Genomic DNA, 12,453 nt, shown 5'->3' with positions numbered 1-12,453 from the left:
CATTTCCGTCAGTAACCTGTTTTTCCTCTCAGCAACACCATTTTGTTGAGGTGTATAAGGCACTGTACATTGGTGTTTTATCCCACGACTAGCCAGAAATGCATTAAATTCATGAGACATATACTCCCCCCCTCGATCGGAATGGAGGGTGCCCATAGTACATTTCGAGACATTTTCAGCCATAGCCAGAAATTGTTTGAAGCACATAAAAACTTTGGACTTCGCTTTAAGCAGAAATACCCATGCATGCTTGGAGTAATTATCAATGAAAGTCACGAAGTACAGGTAATTTCCCAAGGAAGGAGTTTGCATGGGCCCACAAACATCACTATGCACAAGCTACAACCTGCATGTGGCCCAAACTGAACCATCCTTTGGAAATTTAGAACGCTGCATCTTACCCAAAATACAACCTTCACAAACATGTTTGACAGGTGCTTCAAGAGGCGGCAAAGAAGCAACCATATCAGATTTTTGCAAACGCAGCAAACTGGCAAAATTCAGATGACCAAAACGTGCATGCCAAAGTTTTGCATCTAAAATAGCTCTTGAATCTACAACAGCATTTGCAAAATTTTGTCCACACTTGTCATACAAAGTGAGCCTATACAACCCACGGCACAAAAGCCCAGATGCAACAATTTCATCACCAAAACTGAGATCATGAACTGTACATCTGTCATCCACAAATTTGACTACAAGTCCAAGTCTAGCAAGTGCGGATACAGACAAGAGATTCTTCTTGATCCCAGGTACATAAAGTGCATCAACAAGTGTGAAGGAAGTGCCATTAGGAGCAGCGAGCACAATCTTTTCAGCTCCCTGAACTGGATAAGAGGCGTTGTTGGCACAAGTGACTGAATTGCCATGAGGGACAGACTCGAGAGAGGTAAACAATTCACGATGTGAGGTAATGTGCTTTGTAGCACCACTTTCAAAATACCACACATGTGAATCTGCAGCAACTAACAAGCATGCATCATGGACAGCAGGATTGTAAGTGCACTCTACGCTAAAAGCCCATTCTGCATCAACATCAGCATTACAGTCTCCTTTCACAGAAGACTCAACAATGGCTGCATTTGTAGTGGAACCAGCATTTGCAGTGGAACCACCCTCTTTCTTCTTAGCCTCTTTGGCCTTCAACTTAGGGCACGACTTGATCAAGTTATCATTGGCTTTACAATAATGGCAACGCATCTTCTTTTTGCCCTTATCACCAGAATTGCCAGCATAAGCATTAGGAACATATTTTTTGCCACTCGCAGCAGAACCATAAGAAGTGGCTGCATTACTGTTACCACCCTTTCTTTGAGAAGCAATAAAAGCCTGTTCAACTGCACACTCCCTAGTCCTGTTTTTTCTGGAAAGTGACTCTTGCAACAACAATGTGCATAATGCATCAAACTTGACAACTTCAGGATTTCCTTGGGTCATAAGTCTCCAAGTACTAGCAAAAGTCTAGTAGGAATCTGGTAAGGCATCAAGAACAGTCTGCACAAGGGAACTGTCTAAAATGACTTCACCTGCAGAAATAAGTTGCTCATTGATATCCTTGACACTAGCAAGGAAAGTGTCCATATCATCTTCCTCATGCATAATCTTCAACTCCAGCTCTTTACGCAGCAAAGCAATTTTAGCCTCATTGCGGCTTGCATAAAGACCTGCTAAAATATCCCAAGCCTGTTTTGCAGATTTTGCTGAACGGATGTGAGGAACAATGATGCGCTTCACATACAACGCAATCAATGCATGAGCCTGTGCATCCTTAACATCCCAACGAGCTTGTTCTGCCGTAGGCAAAACAACTCTTACAGCTGCAATCCTTGCAGCAAGACCTGCAACATCCTCAACAGCGCCTATATCCTCACAACCAGGACGTACATCAATGCCCTGCACAATGTTCCATACACCCTTTGACACAAGAACATGTTGCATCATATAAGCCCACATAGGGTAGTTATCCCCATCCAACCTCTCCTCAGCAGCAAACATCTTGAACACATCTGTTTTGTCGTTGTCAGCCATGGTAAATGCTGCACCTGATGTGAAAACTGCCCAAAAATAGGAGAAACGGAGCGGGAAGAACCTGTGCTATATAGCACAAACCGTAGAAGACTATAAGGCACTTGTTATGCAGAAAACGGCACTGACAGAAATTATGCACGAAATGACGAAATAGCCTGTGTAGTACTGCCTGTAGTGGAAACGGAGGCCGAAATGAGCCCAAATCAAAATTCTGAGCAGACCAAGCTCTTCGAGCTTGCCCAAAAGTTTTGTCTACCTGCAAACGCTCGCCAAAGCTCACTGAAATCGGAGAAAGTGAGCAGGCGTGTGCTGGAGCAGCTGGCGACTAAGCCCGGGAGGACATGACCTGCTCTAATGCCAATTGTTGGAATTAGGGTTGCAAAGAAACGCACACAGCTGGGAGAAGACGAAGGAAGCTCAAGGCACACAATAGAGAGTGTGTTACTTAGTGTGCAATGGAAAGATTGATAGCCCTAGAGTGATGGGCGTATATACAATGCACGGGGGAAAAAACCTCCTAACGAGGGAAAAAATGCCCCGGCGGTCCTAGTGTGTTCACACGCATCACTACCACATGTATATGGTAACACACCAAGAGGTGGTTCCAACTTGTATCCCTCTAGGCGGAGTCTATTGCTTAGACTAAGGCATTTACAAAGAAATAATTGTAAAGCCATTAAAGCATAAATGGAAATGAACACCGAAACAAGTATGCACCGTAAGTCTCCAACCTTTTTTCACACATCAATCTCACAGCTAGTTAGATCACTTACATGGGACAACAATCAAGTAGAAAAACTTTACAAGTTCAATTATCCTCTTTTCATATGTTGGCCGTTAAACCACGCCCCAAAAACTTATTGACCATCTAAAAGCATGAGCTAAGGTCATGGAGGAAGGAAAAATTCTTAACATTCCTGCTACCTAGGATAGAAACTATCCTTAGTTGCGCATAGCATATCAAGTGTCGAGTGAGTGATGAGGAGTGGATTAAAGATGAGTGCATCTCAAGCATCCAAAGGGCATTATACATAAAAGGATATGAGAAAACTTCATGAAAATTGCCATAAAATGATGTCCCAAAATTGAGGATCTAGAATTTCAAGCAAGAGATTAGAACCATATGGATGACAAGCAATTTTTTAGTAAATATTTGTTCATATAAAAAAAAGGTCCACCAGAACTATATGCAAAACATATTTGTAGCTGAGGTAGAACAATAACCATGACTTTTGGTAAGCTACCATGGAAGAGAATGAATTGTTTTATGAACAAGCTTGTGATGATCTAGCAAAATGATTAAAAAATATATATTTACCTCACATCTGCATAAGCATGCAAAAACCCAACTAACATGTGGGCTATGACCATAATCTTTCTCATTTGGTGACTACCCTTTTGACAACCTTGCAAAAATGGATTAATAAATATAACCTAGCTTTCATGCAATGTATGGAGTCTTACACATTGAGGGACAATTTCACAAGTGATAGTAAATAACTCATGAAGTAATTTGGATGGGACTTAGGCAATGTATATATATCTTTCTATCCTCAAATTGAGGTAGCTCACAAGTAGTGATGCAAGTTTACCAACAACTCAATCATTTGGCACTTGGCTTTACAAACAATTGCAAATTGAATGATCTTGATTTTATAGAATTTGAAGCTCAAAATCTTTGAGAGAATATGTGTTGAAAAGTAGTGTTAATAGTGCTCATATATGTTGACCTGTCAAAATAAGAGAAATACTAGGCCTTTTTACCCCCGTTAGTCCATATGAAAACTATGTCTGGTTTCAAGACCCTTGTAAGTTGAGAAGGCTTTCTGTCCAAAGCCAAAATTGTTGAAGTCTGCAGTTGAAGAACTTTATTCTTTTGTTTTTGGTAAACTTCAAAAAATCAATAGCCACCACGGAGCAATTTAGTGATCGTGTCAACAAATTTAGGATAATTAACTTTAAATTCAAAAGTTGAATTTTTTGACTATTTGTATATGTTTCATTGATTCCCAAAAATAACAAAAATTCCAATATGCTATGGTTGTCGGCTCGTATGTAATTTGAGGTTGGAGCCAGTATTTTTATTTTGAGTACGGCTTCAAAGCCACTAGCAAAGAGTTTTTTTTGTGAGAATGAATTCTTCAATTTTGAAGGGTTTATGGCCTCTTGTCTGAAAATACAACCCTTAGTTGGGCCACCTATTAAAAAGGTATGAAAAGCAAAGTAAATAGAGGCAACTTGCACGCTAAGCAAAGATGGTGAGGTGAGGAGGTGGAGTGCTTGTACACGGCTCTAGAATCCTTTTCAAGGCATGATGCAGAAGGTGAAAACCATGTGTAGGCCCTGAAAACCGGTCTGGTACTAATATGAGGCAGTTTTGAGGAGGTTGACCTTGTGAGCTCTCTGCGTGCAAGGGTAGTTACCCACACAATACTTCCGGAAGGTTAATAGTTAAGTGTCCACACCGGTAAAAGAGCTCATTTGATATGATTACCATACCAATAGTTGGTTGAAAACCGCTTCCTTTTTGCTTCTTCTCAATTGATTATCCTTGAACCACCTCAAAACTTGCCAAATGTTCAAATCTTGTTGTTTTTCTCTTTGATCTCCACTTCTTTTGCTTTCTCGCTTCTTCCCATAGCTATAAATAAACACTACTAATAGCTGGTTGAAAATCGCTTCTTCTCAACTCATTATCCCTGAACCACCTAAAAACTTATCAAATGTTCAAGTCTTGTTGTTGTTCTCTTTGATCTCCACTTCTTCTACTTTCTAGCTTCTTCCCATAGCTATACATATGTTTGACAAGCTTGAACTCGTCAAGTCAATCCAAATGGTAGTTCTTCAAGCTTTGTAATGCAAACTCCACAATTGTAGCTTGTGCAAGGAAATTTTCTCCACAATCAGCTAGTAGGTTCAAACGATTATCCAATTTTAAACACAAAATTTTGGTTACTTTAAAATTCCTTGACAATTTCAATTTCTATGGAAAAAGTTGTTTTGCTTTGTTGGATTCATTCAATTCGACGTCAACCTATTGCACCACAATGCCAATACCATTGTTGGAAACCGAGTTGGGGTCATTTTTGCCAAAACACACACTTGGCCACACAAAATTGCCCTCTTGCATAAATTCAGGAGCATGAAAGAGTCTCTTGAGAGCATGATAGAGGAGATAGAGACACAAAAAGATGCTCCATAACCGAAGACTTAGTATATGGGAAAGGGAAAATTTTAGAGAATCTCACACAACAATGGCCTAAAATTTTAGGCCTCTCTTCTACAAAAGTATTGCATGTCAATCCATAACCACACGCCCCACCAGGTGGTTCACACTTGTATCCTTCTATGCTTATTCTATTAACTAGACTAAGGTATTTACAAAGAATAATTGCAAAGCCATTCAAGCATAAATGAGAATGAGCATCAAAACAAGTTTGCACTACAATCCTCTATCCTTTCTTCACACATCAATTTCGTAGTTAGTTAAATCACCAGCATGGGATAGCAATCGAGTAGAAATACTTTACAATTCTGGTTATTTCGTTTTCATATGCCTGACCGTTAAACCATGACCCAAAAACATAATGACCATCCAAGCATGAGCTAAGGTCATGGAGGACGAGCAAATTCTTAGTAAGCCAAGGTTGAAAACCATAGCCTTATCTAGTCATTGAGATACAATATTGCTCCTATGTCAGCTCCTATGGCTCTAGCATTTCTAATGGAGGATAGATGGCAATTTCTTTCTTGGTCTTCATGTTGCAACAACACACTTAGCATATTGCTCTCTCTCTCTCTCTCTCTCTCTCTCTCTCTCTCTCTCTCTCTCTCTCTCTCTCTCTCTCTCTCTCTCTCTCTCTCTCTCTCTGTGTGTGTGTGTGTGTGTGTGTGTGTGTGTGTGTGTGTGTGTGTGTGTGTGCGCACACACACACACACACGCAAGAAAAGTGGCGTAAATTTCTCTTACTTGAGAAACCCCTTAGACGCCTAAATGGTGCTAATTTTGAGGGAAAGTCCATAACTCAAATACAAAGCATGCCCAAAGGCAAAATATTGACAAAACTGTATATGATTGGCCACTTGGCCTAAAGCACTTCTTGGAATTGCATCCAAAGTCCAAGATAGCTAGCAAGCCACCACTAGTGTCATGGAGTAAGGAGTGGGATGCCAAGGTTGCTGCTCGGTGTGAGCAAGGCCCACCAACTTGTATTGTTTGAGACCATGGAGCTAAAGAAACCGAGAATAGTAAGAGCACTCTATGAGGGATAGGACGTAACTGACATCACCAAGAGATCTAGTAACGAAATGATAAAGGAGACCAACAAGAGCACTAATGTGGAGTTGTGAAAGATGTAGCCACCACTATAGAAGACAATCCACTTGCTGACGGTGGCTCGAGGAAACTTCAAGAAGAAAATAGAAGAATGTGGCTTGCCAAAAGAAGTCCACCAGTAGAAAACTTGTTGAAGAGAGTAGAGCTCCAATCCATCTACAACTTAACATCCAAACCCACCTAAACAAAAACAAAAAACAAACAAAACAAAATAATAAACAAACATAGAAAACATAGCAAATAAGAAATCAAAAGCCAAAAAACGGTAAATGCAAAAGAACTCCATACCTAATAATACAAGCTTCACACACCCACACACACACACTCACTCACTCAAATCACATACCAAAAAGCAAGTATGAAGGTACATACAAAACTATGCATGTATAAACAGGGGATTCAAAAGTGAGTTTTTTCTCTCTTTCTTGCTCACATTTCATAGCTCGCTCCAAAATCTTTTAGAGCAAGCTTTTTTTTTCATTTTCTCCCTCTCTTCTTTCTCTTGCTCTCCTTCAATCTCTCTCTCTCTCTCTCTCTCTCTCTCTCTCTCTCTCTCTCTCTCTCTCTCTCTCTCTCTCTCTCTCTCTCTTCCTTTATCTTTTTTTTTTGGACAATTCAATAGGCTTCCTTACCAAAAGGAATCTGTGATTATAGATAAAAAGGAAAACACAAGGAATCTAGTGTATGTGGCTAGTAAAATCTCCCTCTTTGGCTTTCCCTCTTTTGGCTAGAATAGCCCCTATCCTACCGTAGGGGGGCATTTGTATTTTTTTCTTCTCATTAATCAATTCAGCATTTTCTCAAAAAAAGAAAACATAGGAATCCTTTTCAAGTCAACATAATATCAAAACCTATAGGATCTTACCATGAAATTTTCTTTGTGATATGCCTGAAGCGTTTTCGCAGCTTGCTAAAAGTTTGTGTGGATTCAAAATAGAAATTTAAAATGTTATCCATTTCCCGTTATACAAGAAAATTATATAGAACAAAACAACAATCCAACTCCCAATGTTGCTTTGTTATGGACATGGTGTTGGAAAACTGCGTCGATGATGCACCTTTAAGTTTTCAATGTTGTTGTGGCTTTGATCATTATGATGGTCATTATTGCCCATAACCATCATGATCCCATGGATGACGCCGGCCCAAGAGAGCATGAACATCTTCCTTTGCTATGTATAAGACACAGAACCACATGATGGCACCCACAATCTATCAGTTTGAACATACCAACGTTTTGGAGGATGAATATCAAAGACATCGTGCCCATGGGCAGGGGTTCTATGACCACTAGTTATTGCTGCAAACTTCAAAATGCTCCCTACACATAGGTTCTCTCTCTCTCTCTCTCTCTCTCTCTCTCTCTCTCTCTCTCGGCTGTGTGTGACTCTCTCTCTCTCTGAGAGAGAGAGAGAGAGTGTCACACACAGTAGAGCATCAGAGAGAGAGAGAGTGTCACACACAGCCTCTCAGAGAGAGAGAGAGAGAGTGTCACGCACAGTAGAGCCTCAGAGAGAGAGAGAGAGAGTGTCACACACAGCCGAGAGAGAGAGAGAGAGAGAGAGAGAGAGAGGCCAACGGGAAGCATGGAGGTTTGATAGGTGGAGGAAAATGGCATGGAGACAAAGCTTGCTAAAATGAGCACCTCTCTCCTCATGCAAGGTGTATCCATGTAGGGAGCTGCGCTGCCGAGAGAGAGAGAGAGAGAGAGAGAGAGAGAGAGAGAGAGAGAGAGAGAGAGAGAGAGAGAGAGAGAGAGAGAGAGAGAGAGAGAGAGAGAGAGAGAGAGAGAGAGAGAGAGAGAGAGAGAGAGAGAGAGAGAGAGACCAACGGGAACCATGGAGGTTTGATAGGTGGAGGAAAATGGCATGGAGACAAAGCTTGCTAAAATGCGCACCTCTCTCCTCATGCAAGGTGTATCCATGCAGGGAGCTGACGATGCCATAATTTTGAGGTTCTTGTGTGCCCACCATCGAGATGTTGGTTGAGCACGAGACTTGGAGGGTTTTGTTTGTGCCTCAGGGATTCAAATTTGAGAGCCAAGTAGAGAGTGAGTTGGCCTAGGGGAAGCTCTATCTACAGGGCCGCTCGAAGAAGAAGTAATGCCCTCTACGTCTTCTCATTGCTTGCTACCATTTCTTCAATAAGAAAATTTCAAAGAGTTTAAGAGGTTTGCCATGTACAATTAGACAAAGCCGTTGCCAGTGCTCCAATAGGTGTTGAAAAGCTCATTGAAGAGCTAACGACGCCATAATTTTGAGGTTCTTGTGTGCCCACCATCGAGATGTTGGTCGAGCATGAGACTTGGAGGGTTCCCTTTGTGCCTCATGGATTCAAATTTGAGAGCCAAGTAGAGAGTGAGTTGGCCTAGGGGAAGCTCTATCTACAGGGCCTCTCGAAGAAGACGTGATGCCCTCTACGTCTTCTCATTGCTTGCTATCATTTCTTCAATGAGATGATTTCAAAGAGTTTAAGAGGTTTGTCATTTACAATTAGACAAAGCCGTTGCCAGCGCTCCAAAAGGTGTTGAAAAGCTTGTTGTGATTGTGGACTTGAAGGGTTTTGGATACAAAAACTTGGATTTTGAGTCTTTGGTCTCCATTGTGCAGAATCATTACCTAGAGAGATTGTGATGCTATATTTTGTGAATGCTCCCTCATTTTTTGTAGCTTTCTGGAAGATGATGGAGCCTTTTATTGACAAAGTGACAAGAGACAAGATTAGTTTCTTTGATGATATCAAATAAGTCTTGTTTTGGTCGAGGAATTTGATGCCATTGTCATTTTGAAACTGTATGGAGAGGCGATGCAGAGATGATTTTGATTCAAGATGTGCTTGTCCCTAATTGGCACCAAAGGATCCTTTCTCTCGAGCACAACATGGAATCAAAGCCTATTACAAATGTTTTTGGATCTTCCTAGAGGAGCCAGATGTGCCAAAGGCACAAGGGACCTATCACAGCATCAAAGCAGTTGTTGATGAGGGTAGACATTGGAAAAAGGCATGGGTAAGAGTCTATGATTCTTACTAGAATAGAAAATCTAGAGTTTGTGTCATAAAATCTAATATCTAACCAACCCAAATGATTTTCCCATATTAAATAGATCATTTAATGTGGGAGAATAAACGAGAACAAGGGTTAGAATATAGACATGTGCGTATGGATCTATCTCAACGCGGGGCCAAGGTTAAAAGGTCCAAATGAGAGATGGTCTATCAAAGAGCAATGCTAGCTAATGGAGCTTAAATACCTTAGGGTTAGCTTCATTAAAGACCTCCAAAGGTTGGTGTTAAAAGTACTTTGACCTTAGGCAAGCTAGGGTTGTGCTTGAGGTGGGAACCCGGCCCAAGCCTGAGGTGCTTGTCATGCTTGCTGACTAAAGCGCTTGAGGTGCTTGTCGTGCTTGCTGACTAAGATGCCTGAGGTGCTTGTCGTGCTATTCTCAAATGAGCTACAATGAGGGTCGACCAAGTGAAGCTAGGGGTGTGCTTGGGGGGTATACTCTCTCTCTTACACTCACTCACAAGCTCATTCTTGCTTGGCAAAGTGCAAGAGCTCCATCTCCTTCTCCAAGCTTGTTGAGAAGTTGAGAGCCTACACCAACACTATTGGCCATGGAATACAAATCCAACCAAGAGCCATGCTCCAATGCTTAAGCTTTCCATCTTCTTCATCATTATTATGCTATTATGATATGCTATGCAAGAAGTGATGATAAGTGAGGAACTATCTCTTTCTCATATGTTACCTTTTCTTCCTCTTCCCTACCCTCATTCGCCGCTAGCTCTCTCCACCTTTGAAGGTGTTTGAGGCCTTGGGACTGAGGCCGGGGATGGTTAATGCTTTACAAAGTTTATGTAATGCTTGTGATGCATGAAGCTTTCCATCTTCATTGCATCACCTAGGTCACAAGGAACACAAAGATTGTATTGTACCAAGTCTCTCTTGATGGGAGAATCTATAATACAAAAGCCTATTGGAGCGGGAACCGGCTCCACATAAATCCGGTCCTCAACTGTTTTCATGTTCTCTAATTCTCTCTCTTGCAAAAGTATTGTTCATGCCAAGTTAATTAAGTATAATGGCTATGTTGCTACCGCTAATTAAGTTCACCCTCTATGTTCTCAAAGTAGTCTCACAAAAATGCTCAATCTAATTCTCTTAATTCCGCTATTCTCAAAGTTCTTAGGCCATTTCCATTACATTGGTATCAGAGCTATTGGTTTCTCTTTTCTTGCTTAAGAAGAGAGGTCCTTAAGTTGTCCATGAAAGGTTGAACCTGTTCATTGCAATAGGGTAAGTGGGACAGGGATTTATTATCTTGGTTGAGAAGGACTTAATTTGAGGTACACCGTTGGGAACTATAGTCTTCATAATGGAGTCTCTCGGGGGTTGCCTTTGGCTTAACCATTATTGAGCTACAAGCATAATCAACTGAGCAATGTTAGATCCTCTCCACTAGTCTTTGCAATCAACAGACTCTAAACCACGGGTGTGGATGCTTGAGAACTAATTATCAAAGGTAAAGAAGAGTTGCAACTAAGGTTTTTGAGGGTACCAAAGCACAAAATAATCTATACATAAGTTTAATTAGCATGGACGACAATAACCAAGAGAGTAGAATGAACATTAATAACTTTGATTTTGCACATGAAGGTGCTAATGATGATGCCCCCATGTTTGTTAATTATCTTGTTACTAGGTTTCAACAAGCTATGGGTAACCCTGCTTTGCAAGCCAAAGCTAATCAACAACTTCGTGCTTATGGGATTTCCCTTCCTCTCCAAGAGGAGAGAGAGATTAGGAGGCCTCTTGATGAGACTCCCAAAAGAAGACTCTCTCCCATAAGAGAGGAGGAATCCAAAGAACAAGAAAGAAGCGAATCCCTAAGTTCCTCTGAAGATGTGGCTCCACAAAGATGGCGGTCTAGACGGTCGCCAATCCTCTCAAGAGAACGGTCACAACCCATAGTCCTTCTCCTCGTCACTCTGAAAGGGAAGAAAGGAAACAAAGAAAGAAAAGGGCAAGAAAGAGGTCACTCTCTTCTCCTTCTTCTTCACCTTCCTCCTCCTCTTTCGACGAAAGCAACATATATTCTCCTAGAGAATACAAGAGGAGACGAAATTGCAAATCCTGCCCTGCGTGTGGAGAAGGTCCCAAAAGCTCAAGAAATTCAAAGAGGGAGGAAACAATATCTCTTTTCTTAACTATGATGTCACCTTTGGTGCCATTGACAAAGTATTGGCCTTCCTCCAGCAATTTGATGTGGCCTTTGGAGATGAGGGCTTCACAAAGTCCTCCAAGCTACGTCATGTAGCTATGCACTTCCAGAAATCTGCTCGTCAATGGTGGGCTAGCCTTCATGGCAACGGTGAAGACCCAAAGACATGGAAAACTCTACGAGTTTCCATCATGAAGCAATTCCTTGCAAGCGATGCAAAGGACAAAGTGCTTACCAAATGGGGGAGTTTGAAGCTTCTCTCCAAAGAGTCAATCCACAAATATGTGGACAAGTTTTGGGATTTACATCTCAAGACTAATGTCTTTCAAAAGATAGACTTCACCAAGCAAAAGCAACAATTCTGTGCGGGATTACTTAAAGAAATGGCCGAGTATGTCACCTCTCAATGGCTTGGTTCTATCATTGAAGTAATTCACCAGACTATGGTTGCTTTGCGCATCAATTTCCAACAAGGGGCTAAAAGGAATGCTAAGCCATAGAAAGCAAAGATAAAAATGATGCAAAGGGAAAAAACAATGCCCAAAATTTTCCCCAAGGCAATTCCAACAACAACAATCGGTCCAAGGAAAAGGGAGTTTACAAAGGTAAAAATAAATTATCTCCTGAAGAGCTAGAAGCTTTTTGTAAGGACCACAAATACGTCAAGTACGGGGAGCAAGGACATGGCTACCATTCTTACCCCAAAAGAAATGCCCGCAATGAGACTTCTAGAGCTTCAACAATCGAAGCTCCATAAGAGGATGCTCATTGCAAAGGATCACCTCTCCCCTATTCTTGGGGGAAGGTAAGGGAGCATGATGCCTTCATCTTGTTTGACCATGGCTCTACTCACAATTTCATATCCAT

At 41.3% G+C, this 12,453-nt stretch overlaps 1 pseudogene; it reads left to right on the top strand.

Annotated features, from left to right (window-relative positions):
• Window positions 1–8,232: 8,232 nt before the first annotated feature.
• LOC147437529 (CRAL-TRIO domain-containing protein YKL091C-like) lies at window positions 8,233–9,285 on the top strand (annotated as a pseudogene).
• Window positions 9,286–12,453: the final 3,168 nt, after the last annotated feature.

This window comes from Adiantum capillus-veneris, chromosome 17 (assembly GCF_014529385.1).
Source record: "Adiantum capillus-veneris isolate H3 chromosome 17, ASM1452938v2, whole genome shotgun sequence".
NCBI lineage: Eukaryota > Viridiplantae > Streptophyta > Polypodiopsida > Polypodiales > Pteridaceae > Adiantum > Adiantum capillus-veneris.
Note: the sequence above shows the minus strand (reverse complement) of the source record. Positions and strands in the feature narration are given on the sequence as shown.